Source organism: Alligator mississippiensis, chromosome 10, assembly GCF_030867095.1.
Source record: "Alligator mississippiensis isolate rAllMis1 chromosome 10, rAllMis1, whole genome shotgun sequence".
NCBI classification, from domain to species: Eukaryota; Metazoa; Chordata; order Crocodylia; family Alligatoridae; genus Alligator; species Alligator mississippiensis.
In genome coordinates, this window is record NC_081833.1 from 40,376,483 (window position 1) to 40,393,163 (window position 16,681).

The 16,681-nt window shown below is 47.0% G+C and overlaps 1 long non-coding RNA gene across 2 annotated transcripts; it reads left to right on the plus strand.

The window, feature by feature from the left end:
• The first annotated feature begins 362 nt into the window (after positions 1-362).
• On the plus strand, positions 363-12,732 carry LOC109285627 (uncharacterized). Of its 2 annotated transcripts, XR_009455223.1 has the most exons (4): positions 363-722; positions 6,535-9,999; positions 10,121-10,198; positions 12,379-12,732. It is a non-coding gene; the product is annotated as an uncharacterized LOC109285627 (long non-coding RNA). The 2 variants fall into 2 exon arrangements; XR_009455222.1 differs by having other exon boundaries at positions 6,535-10,198.
• The last annotated feature ends 3,949 nt before the right edge of the window (positions 12,733-16,681 follow it).

Consider the following 16,681-nt stretch of genomic DNA (forward strand, 5'->3'; position numbering starts at 1 on the left):
CCTCAACTTTGGGACGGCTTGGGTAACTAAACCTGCCCCAGCTTGGGGCTGACTGTAACTAAAAATGAACCCAATAGAAAGTGTCCGGCCTCCGCTGGTGGGCCCCTTGGATCCCATCTCCCAGTGCCTGCTTGGTCACTCGGGGGAAGAAGAAGAAGGGGAACTCATCCGTTCCTTTCCCCCTAGCAGTTATGGGGACGGGCAGCTGCCCCATGCTCCACCCTCGTCAGGCTTCCTAGTGTGATTGCCCCCGGGTCCCAGCTGACCTGTAGCTGATCTCCTGTTCTTCATGAGCTGATGGAGCTCATAATTCCCATGCAGAGCTGGGTCTTCTTCCTCGCCGAGCTGCCTGAGAGGGCTAGTAGCCCCCTGCTGCCATCCCCAGCAACTGTACTTGGGTTCCCTAATAGGGCATCAGTGCCATTCCCAGGCATTCCTTGGTCCCTGAGGCTTGTGCTCCTTATCTCATCTGCTGGAGTCCTCCGGCAGATGCTCAGCTTCGCTCCCCCGCACTTGGGGCTTGTGCTTCCCAGCTCTGCAGCTGGCATCTCCCGGCCAGCATCCCGCTCTTCCCCCAGCCAGCTGTGTTCTTGGCTGCCTTTTGAGCAGCCCGCGCCTCTCTGAAGCCCCGCCCCCACCGATATGCAGGCTCAGGCAGCTCTGAAATTGCAGATCCTGCATCAGCATTTCTTCCTGGCCGCTGCTTCTTTTGACTCCCTGCAGTAAGTATCGGGGTCCATGGGGCGAGGGTTTGGGACACCCTAGAGGGGCTTTTACTTCCTCTCTCAGAGCTGGGATCAAGAATTCCACCTAACTCGTTTCCATCTCCATAATGTGCAAAGCTTCGATTATTGTTACTGTTGCATAACATGCATTTTGTGGAGTACACCAGCTGGGAAGTTAACACAGTAGTGGAATAAAGCAGTGTAATCTGTAAAAGGGCTCAGCATTAAGGGACACAGTTTCAATGAAAGAGCGGTGTATCCAATTGAGCAGCTGGGCAGGGACCACCAAAGTTGATCCCTTATTGTATTTATCAAAATGTGTGTGAGGTTAAATCAAATGTAAATATCCTATCCTTGATCTGACAGTTGAAATCTATGACTCCCCAGCCAGTTTTTCTCCTTGAGACATCTTGCTAATGAAGAGGGGCTGCCCCCTTACCTTATATGTAATACAAAATGTATTAAACTTAAGCATAGATAGAGCTTGTTTCCCTGGATACAGTGCAGATGAAGGCTGGGAAATAAAAAATGACAGTAGGATAAAAAGTAGAAACAGCCCTTTTCACACTCCTGCCTTTCCAACTAGTGCAAATCCCCTGGTGAGTAAGCGAGCAATGCTGAGACTTTCCTTTGCTTCAGGGAAAAGTGCCTCATGCTGATCAAGGAAGAACTGGTTAGTCCTGGACATCTGAACCAGATGCCCCCCTGAGTGGCTGCAGTGCCTGTGCTGAACACCCGGTTTTACCAGTAGCAATAGTTCAGTCTGTTCTAGAAGGCAAAGTGAGCTGTGGTGCACCGAAGTCTGCAAATTCACAGCCACCAGAAAGATGAGGCAGTAGAAAAATTATCAAAGAAATCATTCTCAACAGGCTAACAGGAGTCAACATTCTGATGGACAGCCAGCACGGGTCTGTTGCGGATAGGTCTTGCCTGTCATTTCCTTCTATGACCAGGTGACATATCACCTGGACAGAGGTTGATATCATATATTTGGACTTTTACAAAGCCTTTGACCTGGTGTCCCATGATATCCTGTTGGAAAAATTGGCCAGCTGCAGCCTCAACTACACTACAGTCCAATGGCTAGGGAACTGGCTCCAAGGGCGGACCCAGACAGTGGTAGTTGATGGAAATGAATCAACGTGGCGCTTCATGACTAGTGGTGTCCCCCAAGGCTCCGTTCTCGGACCTGTACTCTTTAATGTCTTCATAAACGACCTTGACTCTGATGTCAGAAGCCAACTGATTAAGTTCGCTGACGACATCAAACTTTGGGGGAAGAGTGTCCACACGTGAGGACAGGCTGGTAATCCAGGCTGACCTCAGTAGGCTTGCAAGGTGGGTGGATGAAAACCTGATGGCATTCAGTATGGAGAAATGCAAAGTGCTCCACCTTGGGAAAAAAACCTTCATATTTGTGGCAAAGTGCGGTCCCTGACTAGCCACAGAGCTAGTTTCCCACCTGCCTCTGGGCACGCCACCCACCTGTCTCGCCTGCCATGCCTTGTTGGAATATAATTGAATATTCCAAGACGGGAGGCTGCCCATTTTGCACCCCAATATGGGAGGGGGGCGCTATCCATGGCTCTGTTCCGCTCCTACACCATGGTCCAAGCCTCACAGATGGCATCTCAGGCAGTTGGCTCACCGGGGCTTCACCCATTAGCTGTGGCCCCATTCATGGGAACTTCAGCTTCCATATAAGCCTTGGCCCCATCTCAGCCCAGTCAGGACCCTGAGCTTCTTTGCTTATCATGGGCATCTCTTGCAGTGGACCCCTAGCCCTTTTTACCCTTCTGGTCCTGGCCCCAGCATTGACCAGTCAAGTCCCTCGGTTGGGTTTATGCCTCCTGCCTGCACTTAGGGATCAGGGTCCCCCATTTCTGGCTCAAATGCTTCTGGAAGCATGCCTGGCCCTGCGGGGTCACTCCCTCAGCAGGCTCAGGCACTTCCTGAAGCTTACTTGGCCTACCCTGCTCTGATGGTAGATAACCCACCTGAAGGTGAGGGCTGGGGTTTAGGCACCCCTACTCACCTTTCACCAGGGTGGTAACTGGCCTGGCATTTCCTGGGGGCTCCGGCACCACTGAGAGCCCCACCAGGCCACCCACTCCTGGCAGGGTGCAGTTTTAGGTCATGCCCAGGACTAGAAGCTTCCAAACCATCCTGTACAGCTTCTGCCCTTACCTCCAGGATGTTGCATGGAGCCTTGCAGCCAGGCGATGTTACTGCCTAGCCTGCCAGCAGCGAACTGCTCTGTTTATGTAGGGAGCCACAGATCTAAAATGGCTGCCGCAATCAAGTACCTGCTGGCTGCTTGGCTTGGCCCTCAAAGTGGCAGGCACCAGCAGTGCCCTGCCACAACATCACACGTATAGGCTTGGCAGTGCTACGCTCACTAGGACAATGACTGGAAGAGATTTGGGGGTCTTGATTGACCACAAGATGAACATGAGCCACCAATACAATACCGCAGCTAGCATAGCAAACAAAACTCTGGCTTGCATCTACCAATGCATCTCCAGCAAGACCCAGGATGTCATCCTCCCACTGTACTAGTCCTTGGTGACGCTGCAGCTGGAGTACTGCAGACAGTTCTGGGCTCCACAGTTCGGGAAGGACATGGAGAAGCTTGAAAAAGTCTAGAGGAGAGCCACGCACATGATCAGAGGGCAAGAGAACAGGCCTTATGAAGAGAGGCTGCAAGCTAGGGGACTCTTCGGTTTGGAGAAGCGCAGTCTCAGGGGTGACTTAGTGGCAGCCTATAAGTACATAAGGGGTGTGCATCAAGTCTGGGGGAACACATATTCACCAGAGCACCCCAAGGGATGACAAGGTCCAATGGTCACAAACTCCTGCAATTCCATTTTAGGCTGGACATAAGGAAAAACTTCTTTACTGTCCGACCCCCCAAGCACAAGTTCTGTTGTGCACAGGGCTTTGCACCTAGGGATCCTATAGGTCCTGCCAGAAGTCCTACTGAAGCAATGGGACTTCAAACAAGAGTAAGGGTGTACATTTCTTTGCAGGATCGTGGTAGCCTAAGATAACCAAGGTAATCAAACATCCTTTTTACGAACATCACATGCCATGGGGGTCAGGAAGCACCTACTCTGGACACATTTAAGAAACATTTGGATGCTTATGTTGCTGGGATCCTTTGACCCTAGCTGACTTCTTGCCCCTTGGGTAGGGGGCTGGACCCACTGATCTTACAAGGTCCCTTCCAGCCCTAATGTCTATGAAAACTATGAAGTCTATGAAATCTCTGGATAGGTGAGGAGGGGAGAGCAGCTGTGACCTTCCTTGCCACTGCACTCTACGGCTGGTGGCTGGATAATATCTTGTCTGTTGATAACATCTGTAGCTGTACAAGCTCCATCATGCACAGGGCTTTGCACGTAGGGATCCTGTAGGTCCTGCCAGAAGTCCCACTGAAGCAATGGGATTTCAAACAAGAGTAAGGGTCTACATTTCTTTGCAGGATTGTGGCAGCCTAAGATAACCAAGGTAATTGGACATCATTTTTGAGAACATCACATACCATGGGGGTCAGGAAGGAATTTCACTCTCTATTTTCATGGCATTGTGTAATTGGCTTGTCAATTAAGAAAAGGGAATGGGGACTCATCTTTTTCTGAGAGCCATCAGGAAGATGTTAGTGAGTATCGGCAGGTTCCCAGCAGATTGAATGTTTTAATCATTGCCTGTCTTTTATTAAAACTAAGGCATTCTATGCAAGGGAACAAAAAGTTGTGCATTGTTCTTGTAGTCATTACATGGAAAAGTTCATTAAAAATTACTCTGACTTATAACAAAGCTTTAAACTGCAAAGACTTATTTAAATGCCTCTTAAAACAGAGATGCCAATATTTTCCCTTTCCTGAATAAATATTTGTCTCATGGGGTATTTTTACATGTGCTCCAGGAAAGCGCAGGGGGCCACTTTAATTAGTGAACCATGCTAATTAAAAGCACCCGAGCATCACATGTATCAGCATTCCCTGTGCTGAAAATTGGCAGCAAGATGCTTTGAACTAAAGCTCATCAAATGAGCTTCAGTTCAAAGCACCTTGCCACCATTGTTCAGCATGGGGGACACTGATACACATGACACTAGAGTCTGCTGGAGCACCTTTATTTCTGTGCTCCAGCAGACTCGATTAATCAAGTCTTTCCAGTGTGTCGGAGCTGGCTCCTTACATGTCTATAGGAGCCCATAGCTGTTTGAGAGTGCTGTTGTCTAGCCTAGGGGTCAACAGAATTAATGGAGTTCAGTCTAAGGCAGGCTGCCACATGCTGCCAATTCTCACCCCCCTCCCCACCCTGCTACCTCATGCTGCTGATCCCCATGCAACTGCTGTTCCTCCATTGCAGCTGCCCTGGCTTTACAGGCTGTATACAGTCTTTTAGCAGGCCAGATCCATCCTGTGAGCCATAGGTTTCTGCTCCCTAGTCTAGACACAGTACCCAAGTGATCTTTTCCAGGCTGATGTTCCTATAGGATAATTCTACCTCTGTCTAGGTCAGAGGTGGGCAAAATACAGCCCGCAGGCCACATCTGGTCCACTAGGCCATTCTATCTAGCCCACGGGGCCCCTAAAAAAATTTAGAAAATTAATACGTATTTATCTGTCCTTGGTTCCTATCAAAGATGACATGAACCAGGAGCAGTAGGACCCAGGGGAAGCCCCAGTGGGCTCCTGCAACAGCAGGGCCCACTTGGTCCCGCCTCCCCCAGCCGGCAGCCCTATGCAGGGGCTTCTGGCCTAGGACCATTTGGCTCCTCGTGGCTGCACCGGCGCAGGAAACACGGGTGAGGTTGGGTGGGGGGAAGGGCAAGGGAGGACCGTGGGCAGGAAACGAGCTGGTGCTGAGTGCAGGAGGAAAGGGGCCGCTCTTCCCTGTGCTCAGCACCAGCTTGTAACCTACCCTTACTGCCAGCCTGGGCCTTACGCTGGCTATGGGCTTGCCCATCAGGGCTGCACCATGGCAGGAGCAGCTGCTTGGTGTAGAGGAAAGCAGTCCCCGCTATGTGGGGCTGCCTGTTCCTGCTCAGGACAGCCCCGCATGGGCTGCGAGTGGCTGCAGCAGGGAACATAGGCCATGGGGCAGGGAAGTGGCTGCTTTCCCCCCGCACTCAGCACCAACTCATTCCCTGCTGGTGAGCACGGGGTCAGGGCTGCACACTGCCCCCCACATGTACCACAGGGCTGGGGAGGCACTAGGACTGAGCTTGCACAGGAGCCAGAGGGAGTGTGGGGCCCACACCAGGGTCCCGGGCCCAGCACTGGCAGGGCCCAGAGCAGGGTGGCAGGAGTACAGGGTCCCGGCTGGAAGGGGCTCTATGGAGCTCCCCCCTCTCCCTGCTAGTGCAGCCCAGTCCAGCTCCATAGACCCCTGCCAGCCTATGCCCCGCTGATGGTGACCAGGGGCCGAGGCTCCTGTCAAGGGGCGGGGCTACCTATGCGGCCCTCAACAATTTGCCAAAACTGGGTAAGTGGCCCTCCACCCGAAATAATTGTCTGCCCCTGGTCTAGGTGCTTTCTTTCTTCACTGTGTCTGTGACTTACTGGAACACATTTTAAAACAAACCAAAAAAATGCCAAGACAGGTTACTAATGGGGACTGTTAACAGGGCTGTTGAGTCCTACCTCTTGGGCTTTATCCAGAAAAGGATGGCATAAGGCAGGGCTAAAAGTGGCCAGTAAACTTGCCAAATAATGGACATGACTTTGGAAAGCCACTGAGTCAAATTTTCTATATAAAAGTGTAGAAATTTCATAATTCTAGCTGATTTTCCTCTCAGCTTTCCACAGAACAGAGATTTCTGAGCCAAAGGAGGGCACTGATTTGAGCTTGGAAGACCTACAACTATTCCTGGGAAGCCAGCAGTACAATCTGGAGCCTGCTGGCATTTTGGATGCAAGTGCCAAGAGCGCTACGTAAGAAGTTACATAAGAGAATTTGCAGTGCCCAGCCCTGGAACAATGCTGTGTATTAGCTCTTAATCTATTAATTATCTACAGATTACAGATACCTTTTTCAGTGCACTCTTCACATAAAGTCTTAAGAATTTTAAACACATGCTTTTATATGTTTTGCGTATATATTATCCACCAAGATAACTAAACCCAGTGCATTTGAGTAAGGCTAGGTTATAAGATCTAAAAGACCTTAAAACTCTCACACTTACATAAAAACATTTGTAATACTGTTCTGCAAATGGCTGGCTAATTGGTTTCTTACCACATTCTGAATCCTGTGCGACCCCACCTCACCCAGTTGGCTTGTGTTTGGGCTTCTTCTGCCTGCCTCTTTTCCTCCAGTTCTTAGAAGTTCTGGTGGTATTGTATTGGGTCCTTACCTCTCTGGGATTCTCAGGACATTTTAGTTACAAAAGGGCAATGGAGTTTTATCCATAGCTCTCACACACGCACATGAACACATTATGTTTTATTCAATTAATCAAATAACTTATACCTATAGAAAAAGAATTTTCTCATTTATGCTTCTGGCACTTGTGTGTGGATAAGTAAGAATGAGTGATCAACAGAGAACAGCTCTATTCTCTTGTCTTAACCTGTGTTTCGCCTTTTTCAGGGGCAACTCTTGCAGATCTAAGGATGTCTGTGTCTGTTGACTTCCTAATGATGTAATCCAGTTCTTCTTTTTCTTCTGTATTATGTTTTGCTGCAATAGTATAACTCAGTTCCTCTCCCTGAGTAACTGAACATCAGATTTACTGGATGTGAGTCAGAAGGTAGCTACAGCTAGTTATGAATGGCCTGATTTTTAAGGATCTGTGCATACTCATTGCATGTCACAGTGGGAATGGCTGGGTGCTGGCCTCTGAAAGTCTCACCCTTCTAAATTAGTGTGCCTTCAATAATTCTTCCAAACAGAATATAAATCTTAAAGCCTCTGTAGGACCCTTTACCTTATGCCAGAAACACTCATGTCTTTTTTCAACAGGTCCAAATCCAAATTTGTCTGTTAGTGATTGGGATATGATTGATATGGAAGCCAACTTGTCACCAATAAGGGAAACGTGTTTGTGTCTGTGTGAAAACAATAATGTAAATATAAAATAGCATTGGACAGAGCTTGTAGATTCATGGATAATTGATTTACTTACAACATTTCTTTGAAAAATACCTGAATATCCTAAATGCTGTTTGTTCCAAAGTCCCTTACAAAATTTGTATACTTGAAATGCAAGCTTAGAACCTAGCTGCTGTTTTAAAAGCATGGAGCGACATAACAAAACCATTTACAACAAAAAATGGCAAATATATTTAATGGTAGAAACTCAGGGGGGTAGGGTTGGGGTGGGAATGAATTGAGCTGGAATTTGACATTGGGACCAATACCACTAAAGTGCAGTGGAAGTAGATGGGCAGAAGACCTTAGGTGTCACAGCTGGGATTTCTTCTGCTGCTTGAGAATAGTGGCAGAACTTCAGTGCTGCAGTATCCACACAGGATGAAGTCCTCTCCACAGACTTGCAAATGATCTTCCTTCACTTTCTCTGAGAAAGGAGGATTTTATTCCTTTTATGTCAGTGCTAATGAGGTACATATGCCTATAAAGCCTCAGATCATCAATGTCCTTTATGATGTCTTTAATTTAATAATTATGAATTTGGATCTCTTCAGCCTTCACAAGAGATGTCTGAGGGGAGACCTTGCAGCAGCCTATAAGTTTATCAAGGGAGGACAACAGAGAATTGGAGATGCACTATTTACCAGGGCACCCTTGGAGTAACTAGGAATAATGGGTACAAACTAATGGAGAATAGATTCAGGTTAGACATTAGGAAGAAATTTTTCACAGTAAGGGTGGCCAGAATCTTGGAGGTCTTCAAGAGGAGGCTAGATAGGCACCTGGCTCAGGTCGGACACGATGATCCTTTGGGGTCCCTTCCAACTCTACAATCTATGAATCTATGAATTTTAGCCTTCAGCATCAGTCATTTCCACACCTGAGTTAATATTACTACATTTAAGTTAAAGTTTTTAGCTAGAGCTAAATACAGTTTGCCAGGGTGTGAAATAGAAGAGCAAAAGTACCAGGAATTGCTAACAGACAGAAAAATTGCAGAAGAAAGGATAGTTGAATAGTGAAACATCAAGATCGTTAAAAAGGAGAGAGGGTCGTTAACAGCTGTAGAGTAGGGAGAGATAAGCAGGAATTGAGGAGATGATAATGAGTCATGGCACTGCCTGAGCTGAAATGTCACTGCCCCTCCCAGGCAGTTGGTTTTAAAATTTTGGAGGAACAGGGATCAAAGAGAGGGTGCATCTATGCCACTGCACCTCCCTGGATCTGCCCCTGATAATGTGTATATGTTATTGTAATCGCCTTTGTCTCTCTACCGGATGTCATGTGTGTGACTTCCACTCAAGCCTTGCCATGGCTTCTTCAGGACGAATGGGTCAGTCGCCAGGCAACTTTGGGGTGATGTACCAGGAGCCTCACCTGCCACATCTTTGATGATCAGTTTATTTCAATCGGGAGGATGATGTTCTGGTCCCACCTCCCCTGATGCTTCCCCCAGGACGCTCCCTTCGTGGCTCTTTCATGGGGGCTCCGTCTCCCCTACACCCCACCTACCACCAACCGTGATGGAACCATTTGTCATCGAGGATGGTGTTCCAGCTTTTCACCATGCTCAAGTCTACCAGGTCTGATGGTCATAGTGACGCCACCTTTCCTCGTGGGTGTCTGTGGTGGCCCTCTTTCTTCATCTATATAGCGTCTGTGCTTAACAGCGCCCTGTTCTCTGGTGCCTTGCCCCTCTTTTGGGCTTGGACTTGGTTGTCTGTCAGCTGTGACTGACCTGCCATGCCGCTGGGTCCCACCAGGCTCTGGTCTTTGTCAGAGGTCGAGGCTGTCCACAGTGGCTCTGTGGATGGCGCCTCCGATCTAGGCTGCCTATGAAGTCCTGGGGTGACCCCTTCCTCAGGTGCTCACCAGGGCTTCCCTTGCAGATTTCTTGTGGGCTCTTGCCCTCCCTGTTGTGCTGGGGACTCCACTTCTGGTCTCCCGGGTTGGTGTTCTATTGGGCTTTTTAGCATCTGGCTGGGCAATCAGCCCCGGCATGCCTATACAAAGCACGTCCAACCTGATGCGGGAGCTGTTCCCAGCTCCCTCCGGCTTGTCCGCTTTTTTTCTCTTTGAACTGTATCTGCAGTGGCTCCGCCTGCCGCAGTTTCACTTTTGCTGGCTTTGCTCCTCTGGGTGGCATCCCACCGCCTCCCGGCTTCATGAGGTAAGCCTTTTTCACAGTTATGCTGTATTAATAAATTATTGATCTTGAAAAGTGACCTAGCTCTAACATGATCCCAATTGTTGTATAATTGTACATTGTGGTTTGTATTTTTTTCATCTAGATTCATGGTGCATCTGGAGAAGAATGAAAATGGGCTGTCTTCAAAAGCATTACATCCTGTTTAACATCACCTGCTCAGGTATATGCATTCACTCTTCTTGCATAACACAAGAATGAGAATCCAGGAATTCAGACAAACTGCTAAGCATTTGTATTAGGTGAAATGTCCATCAGTGATCATTTAGCATATGGGAGGCATATTATAGAAGAGCACAACTTGTATGCTTTACTTTACTGGTTAATACTTGATGATGTTTCAGAAGAACCCTGCACACAGCAGTATGATAAAGATAGTAACAGCATAAGGGAGAAATTTGAATTGGTTATGCCTAGGCCAGAGAGGTGAGAAAAAGGTGAAAGCACCTAGATAAGTGGGAGAAAAATTGCTCTTACCCAATCTGAAAAGTCTCCTACCCCAATCAATTCCCCATGAATCTCAGCTGCAGAGACACAATCTAGTACCCAGTGAAACTACTGGAAAAGACTCCTGCTGACTTTGGTGGCTTTCAAACCAGTCCAAGTTCCAAACCTGGGAGTTTCCAAGCCATCCCGTGATAATAATCAGATAGACTGGGAATCAATAATCAGTCCTTTGTGTATTTATATTCCTAGTGAAAGATGTAGGTCTTGAAAGCACCCAGCAGCTTCTCGCTGATCATCCAGTAGGCTTTGGAAGCAACATCATAAGTCTATCTGAAAGTTCTGCTCCTTGTTCCATCTAAAAATATGTCTTCCTTTCTCTCCTCTGTGAATCTCAAAAGTGCTATTCCAGTGAACCTGAGCTCTCTTACTGAATGTACCAAGTGATTTAGCTTTTTTAAGAAAGTAGTGCCTCTCTTCTCCCCCAATAAAAGATTTACAAGTTTGAATGTAATAAACGAAAGTGACTTAGAAACCTGTGAAAGAGCTATTCTGGTTGTTTCTTTTTTAACTGAAGGGATAGTCAATCACCTGAGTTGTTGGCGATGCCCATACTGTACCGGTTCTCCAGTGTTTGCCCAGGGTAAAACTTACAAAGTGTTGTCATCTTCTAAAAAAAAAAACTTGACCTTCGCTCTCTGGTGTAAGGAGCAAAATTTGTTATTTTCTTTATCCACAAAAGCAATATATATATATATTTTTTAATGTTCACATGTTTAATCCCTCCGGCTTCTGAGAATCAAACAGTGGAGTAGATGTCAAGGCTGTGTCATGGATGTTAAAACATAAATGAGTCCTTGTTAGTGTCCTCTACAGGCAGACCCGTGGATTTGAAGTGAACCAGCAAGACAGTGTATGGATGCAAGGGGAATTTTGGCTGCTTGTTGCAGAAAATCGCATTTTCTTTTTATCGGTTTCCTTCTTTGATATGATGAGATGTGCTCCTGTCTTTCCCTTATCCTTCTGGTTGAAGCAGGCCACCCTGAATTTGCACAACCTTTGCAGGAAACAGCTTTCCTGAGTAGCCTGTGGCATGATGCTTATAGGAATGCAAGAGTGTCACACCCACTTCACCACCTTCCATCCTAGGCACATGGCATGTGTCTTCAACCTGCCTTCAACCAAACAAGCACACTCCACTGCACGTACAATTGTCCCCTTTGGTCTAAGATTCACCCAGAGAACCTTGTCTGCCATACATAACTAACATTTGTTAAGTGTGGTTCATTTTCTCTTTTATCCTCTACCTAAGTCCTTAGACCAACATGGCTACGACCTTCCTACACCCCTGTTAGTTATGTATTGCATTTCTGGAAGGCACTCAGATATTAACAGTTATTAGGGCATTTTAAGGCATTATAGGAACTTCTGTAGAATAGTATATGAAATAGAGCAATGGGCTGGATATAATTTTTGTTTTCAGTGTCTCATTTACCCATCCAGTTGAGGGAATTTTGCTTAGGCATTGACAAGGAGTTTGTTCTAATTCCCCTTAATAAGATTTTGCCAACTTGTCATCTCATTTACATGCCCAAATGAGATGACTCAGGTTTTTTTAATGAGACCTGAAGTTCCTTTCAGTACAGGTCCCAGCATTGGGTAGGGAAAGGGCTGAAAGTTGTGGTCCACTCAGTCTTCAGAAACCACATGGAAGAGGAGACAAATTAAAGGCTGACCAGGTAGGCATGAAAGGCAGAAGAAAAGCTTGGGGACAATGTTTCTCAACAAAGAAGATTTTTAATGCTGTAGTTCTAGCATTATACCAAGGTTTAGTAAAGAGAACCCTAGATTGACTGTGTACTATTTATTTCAATATTTCTAAATATGTTCTTTCCTTAGAGAAATTAATGGCCCAGCTACCCACACGTGGCAGCCAACCCAAGGAAGCTGAGACTAAAATTCCTAGCTGAAACAGAAGCTGGGTGTATAAGCCAGAAACTTGTCCATGGAAAGGAGCACTTTGCCCACCCACACCGCTGTTATGAGTCATGGCATTTAATGAGCATGTGCTGTAATAATTCATATTTCTGTGCCTCTTGAGTGGTCAAGCGATATCTATCCCTAACAAAGCTGTCATTCAGTTTTAGCTGGCCTGCAATAAATTCTGTTTAATGGAGGGAAATACCCCATGTAAAAGGACTACCTCCTCAGGGCATTTTTTTCATCCTTTTGTCAATAAACAAAGAGCTGTAAAAGTTCAGAAACAGTGTGTTTGTCTGCAATTTTCCCATCTTACAGATGGGTGCAACCATCTTATGCTTTGTTAGGTTCTTCCATCACTACCATACATGATCTGCTGGACTCAGTTCATTGAGTCTGCTCCGATATGCTCCGATATCCGATATTACAGAGCATCGAAGCAGCCTCACTACACATGTATAGGTACCCTTGGTATCTGAGTTGGGAACTTTTACTCAGCCTGTAACTTAGAATCTGTTCCTGGAACTTCCCCTCAATTTGGGTCCCTTGGACCCTAGCTCCTATCTCTGGCCCTCCCCTGATGGCCTACCCACTAGGCAAGACACCCTATGCCCTGGTCTTTATACTGAGTAGCTGCTGAAATCTGACTATTTATATATTTATTTTGTGGAAATATTCAGGTAGGATTTCTTTTAGACTAAAACCACTATTTTTTTCTTCTTTTCTAATTGCATCTTTTCTTTTTGTGTAGTGGTGGGGGAAAAAAGATGGAAATAATGATGATTAGTAAAGTGCCTTCCCACTGGAAAAATGACCCCCTCCCTCTTTGCAACAGTAAAATAATGCAAGGCTTCACTGAGAGATGGTGCACCATTTTGTGTAACCTCTTTGCCTGATCATGGGCTGCTACCCACTCCTCTTTCAACCCTAAAATCATGTTGCAAAATGGAACTGTATTTGCTAACTGCATCTAAGGGTAAGTCCCTCTGGTTTCAGGTAATTGCAGATCACCTGATGCTATTTAATGAAATCCAATTAAATGATGTAGTTTTATCAGTGCTTTACTGAAGGGAATAATGTTGTGCGTTGGGAAATCTGACTACGTGTGATTTATGAATTCCATTGGCTGGTCCAGAGTTGTTAAGAAACTGGTATGTCCTGGTACGTGTTGGCAGGAATGTGAAATCCACCATTTGATGCCAGAGTTTATAGCAACTGTCTACCAGATTAGGAGCAATGCAAAGTTGGTAACATTCATGTCTGTGTTGTGCTATATTGCCCTGATAACCCAATTTTGAAGCAAAATGATATTCATTTGTCTGGAGAAAGGGTAACAAATGCCATCCTGCTCTGCCTGTCTCGTCTCTTTTGCTCACAAACATGTGATGCTGGATAATTCATAGGTCTAGTAGGATTTTCTTCACCAATTTAATTTCTGCACTGTTTTGTTTTTTATGTAGATTTTTCCTGTTTGTCTGTTCTGCTTCCTGCCACAGCAGCTTGTACAGTAAAGAGATGAAAATTAAAAATTGTACTAGCCAATTGCCCATCAAGAATGACAGGGGACCGGTGGCGGGGTGGGGACAGGCCTGCGTCCCTTCCCCCCCGCCACAGGCCGGGGCCAGGGCTGGGGCTGGAGCCATTCCCCCCCCACCCCTGCTTTGAGCTGGGGCCTGGGCTGTTCCCCACCTTCCCCTGCTGCTTTAGGCTTGGGACCAGGGCCAGGGCCAGGGCCAGGGCCAGGGCTGTTCTTCCCCCCCCCCCCCCCCCCACTTTCAGGCTGGGGCCAGGACCACTCCCTGCCTCCCCCCACTGCTTCGGGCCGGGGCCCACAATCACACCAAACCCCCCCCCCCCACACACACACACACTTTCCTGCTCCCCTCCTTCCCCTGTTCCCTGCCACCTCCCCTCCCTGCCAGCTGTAGTTGTGGGGGGCACTGGCCCCTAGCTCCAAGGAGCTGACTGGGGTGGAGGGGGGGGTGAGGCCAGCATGCTCCGGTCCTTGTTGTCCCCCTCTGCCTCCAAGACAGCCAATCAGAGCGTGAATAAAGCAGTACAGACAGACTGACAGACTAAGGCTCTTATAATCTTAGTAGTCTAAGGCAGTGCTGGATGGACAAATCTTTTACCCACTAGATGGCATCAGAGTTTAGCAGATGAACAATGAGCATTTCTTGCAGCAACAGGACATTAGGTTCATGTAGAATAACAAATCTGGTGGGTTGCCCCCAATTCCCGGTGCCTGACATCAAATTCACAATCACCAAGTGGAAAATCAGATCCCCGTGTTTCCACATGAAGAAACTGAGAGTTTCCCTCTCTCTGTTATATGTCATCCAAAGGACAAAACCTGTTTCCTTAACTAGTGTTGGCTACAAATGTCCAACTTGGGATCCTTAAAATTCTAGTTTATTAGGCGGATTGAAACACTGTAATCGTAAACCTTGGGGCTGGTCCCCACACACATACACATGCACACATGCACACACATACACACACACACAGTAGCAGGCTACAGAGTCAGGTATACCTATCCTACAAGCGCTGGAGTCTGTCGTTGAGGCTTCTTTCAGCGTGGTGTTATCTTCCAGAAGGCTGGCTTGTCCTTCTGGCTGGACAGGTCTGGTCGAGTTAGAGATCAAGAGGGCGCCACTGAGGGTCACTTTTCACTGCCTTTTATCTGTCCATAGCAGACTTTGGTGACTCCCCCGTTTTCAGGTTTGCCCAATCCAGGGGTCGTTGACCCTCGTGGGACTTCCCCTCCCTCGGTGGCTCCTGGACGACATTTGTCAGCCCCAGGGGTCGCCCGCATGTACGTGCAGGTTTGGGAGTCCACTGATGAATTTTGAATAGGGCTCTGGGAGCGGTTGATCTGGAGCTATTCAGCCCAAAAGTTGGTCCCCAGCGTTGATTAACTCAGGCCAGGGTTTCTAGCCCTTGATCAGTGAGGTTTAGAGATTTCCCGGTTGTTACATTGTCTTCTGTTGAGTTCTTCCCTTGGTTGATCTGCAGCTTCCAGGTGATAATTGCTGTGTGCTGCCGTGTTACACATTCAATCACTGATTCACTTGCTCTTTCAGGGGCCAGCCTGATACAGTGAAGGACAGTTTGATTCCTACCCTTGTTAACATTGTTACAATGTATAATTTACTTATGAAACTAAACACATTCATTTGAAAGATGAAAGGTGAGGAGTATAAAATATAAGCTACAAATGCCATGGCACACAAATAGATAAAAATACCAAACTACAGGGGGAGATACAAAATGCACACATACAAATTTTAAAACACAATTCCTTATCTTAAAGTGAAAGAGAGAGGAAGGAAGAAAAGGTAGAAAAAGAGAAACATATCCAAAGAAGGGAGAGCAAATGCAGGCAAGAGAAAAAGGGGGCTTTCTGCTACACTAGATAATGAAATGTGGTGTCATCAGTACAAGGAGCCATGTTTAGCAGAGACTTTAATAATTATTGTATATATAGATCCAAAAAATATGTTGCCATCTTCCCTGGGAAAAAGCCCACTGCCCAGGGTAGCAAGGGAGTGAAGCAGGAGTTGGCTGTTTGTTTATGAAAAAGAGAGAGGAAAGACAGCAGCAGAAAAGAAAGAAAACATGAGGATCATGTTTCCCAGGAAACTCTCTCCCGGGAAAAAGACATAGAAAGGAGAAGAGCACAACAATGGTGAGAGAGGAGGGCAAATAGAGCTGGAGTGAGTCTAGTGGGAGAGTGGAGCAGCCACAGGAAGTGAAGACCTGGTGGACAGGGATGGGGCCCACACACGCATGAATGACCTGTAAATGATGACAGGACACCGAATCCTTGTTCAAACATTTTTATTTCCAATTGGGAATGAGCCCCATGGGATGACCCTGCTCAATGCCCAGAGGAAGGCAAAAAGCCTCCAGGGTCTGTGGCCAGTGTGCCCTGGAGGAAAATTTCGTCCTGACCCCAAATATGGTGGTCAGTAGCACCTAGGCATGGGAACAAGGACCATTGTGCTCAAGTCCCCACTGGATATTAGTGTTACCATATGTCTGGGTTTTCCCTGGACCTGTCCTCTTTTTGTAGCTTTACTATATTTCTAGTTCCAAAAAAGAGGACACATGTTAAGGGGACACCACACTTCCCACCTACAGCCCCTTGGCCCTGCCAGTGCCCTCACTCCCAACCTGCAACCCCCCTAGGCCCTGCTGCTGCTCCTCACTCCCACCCCAC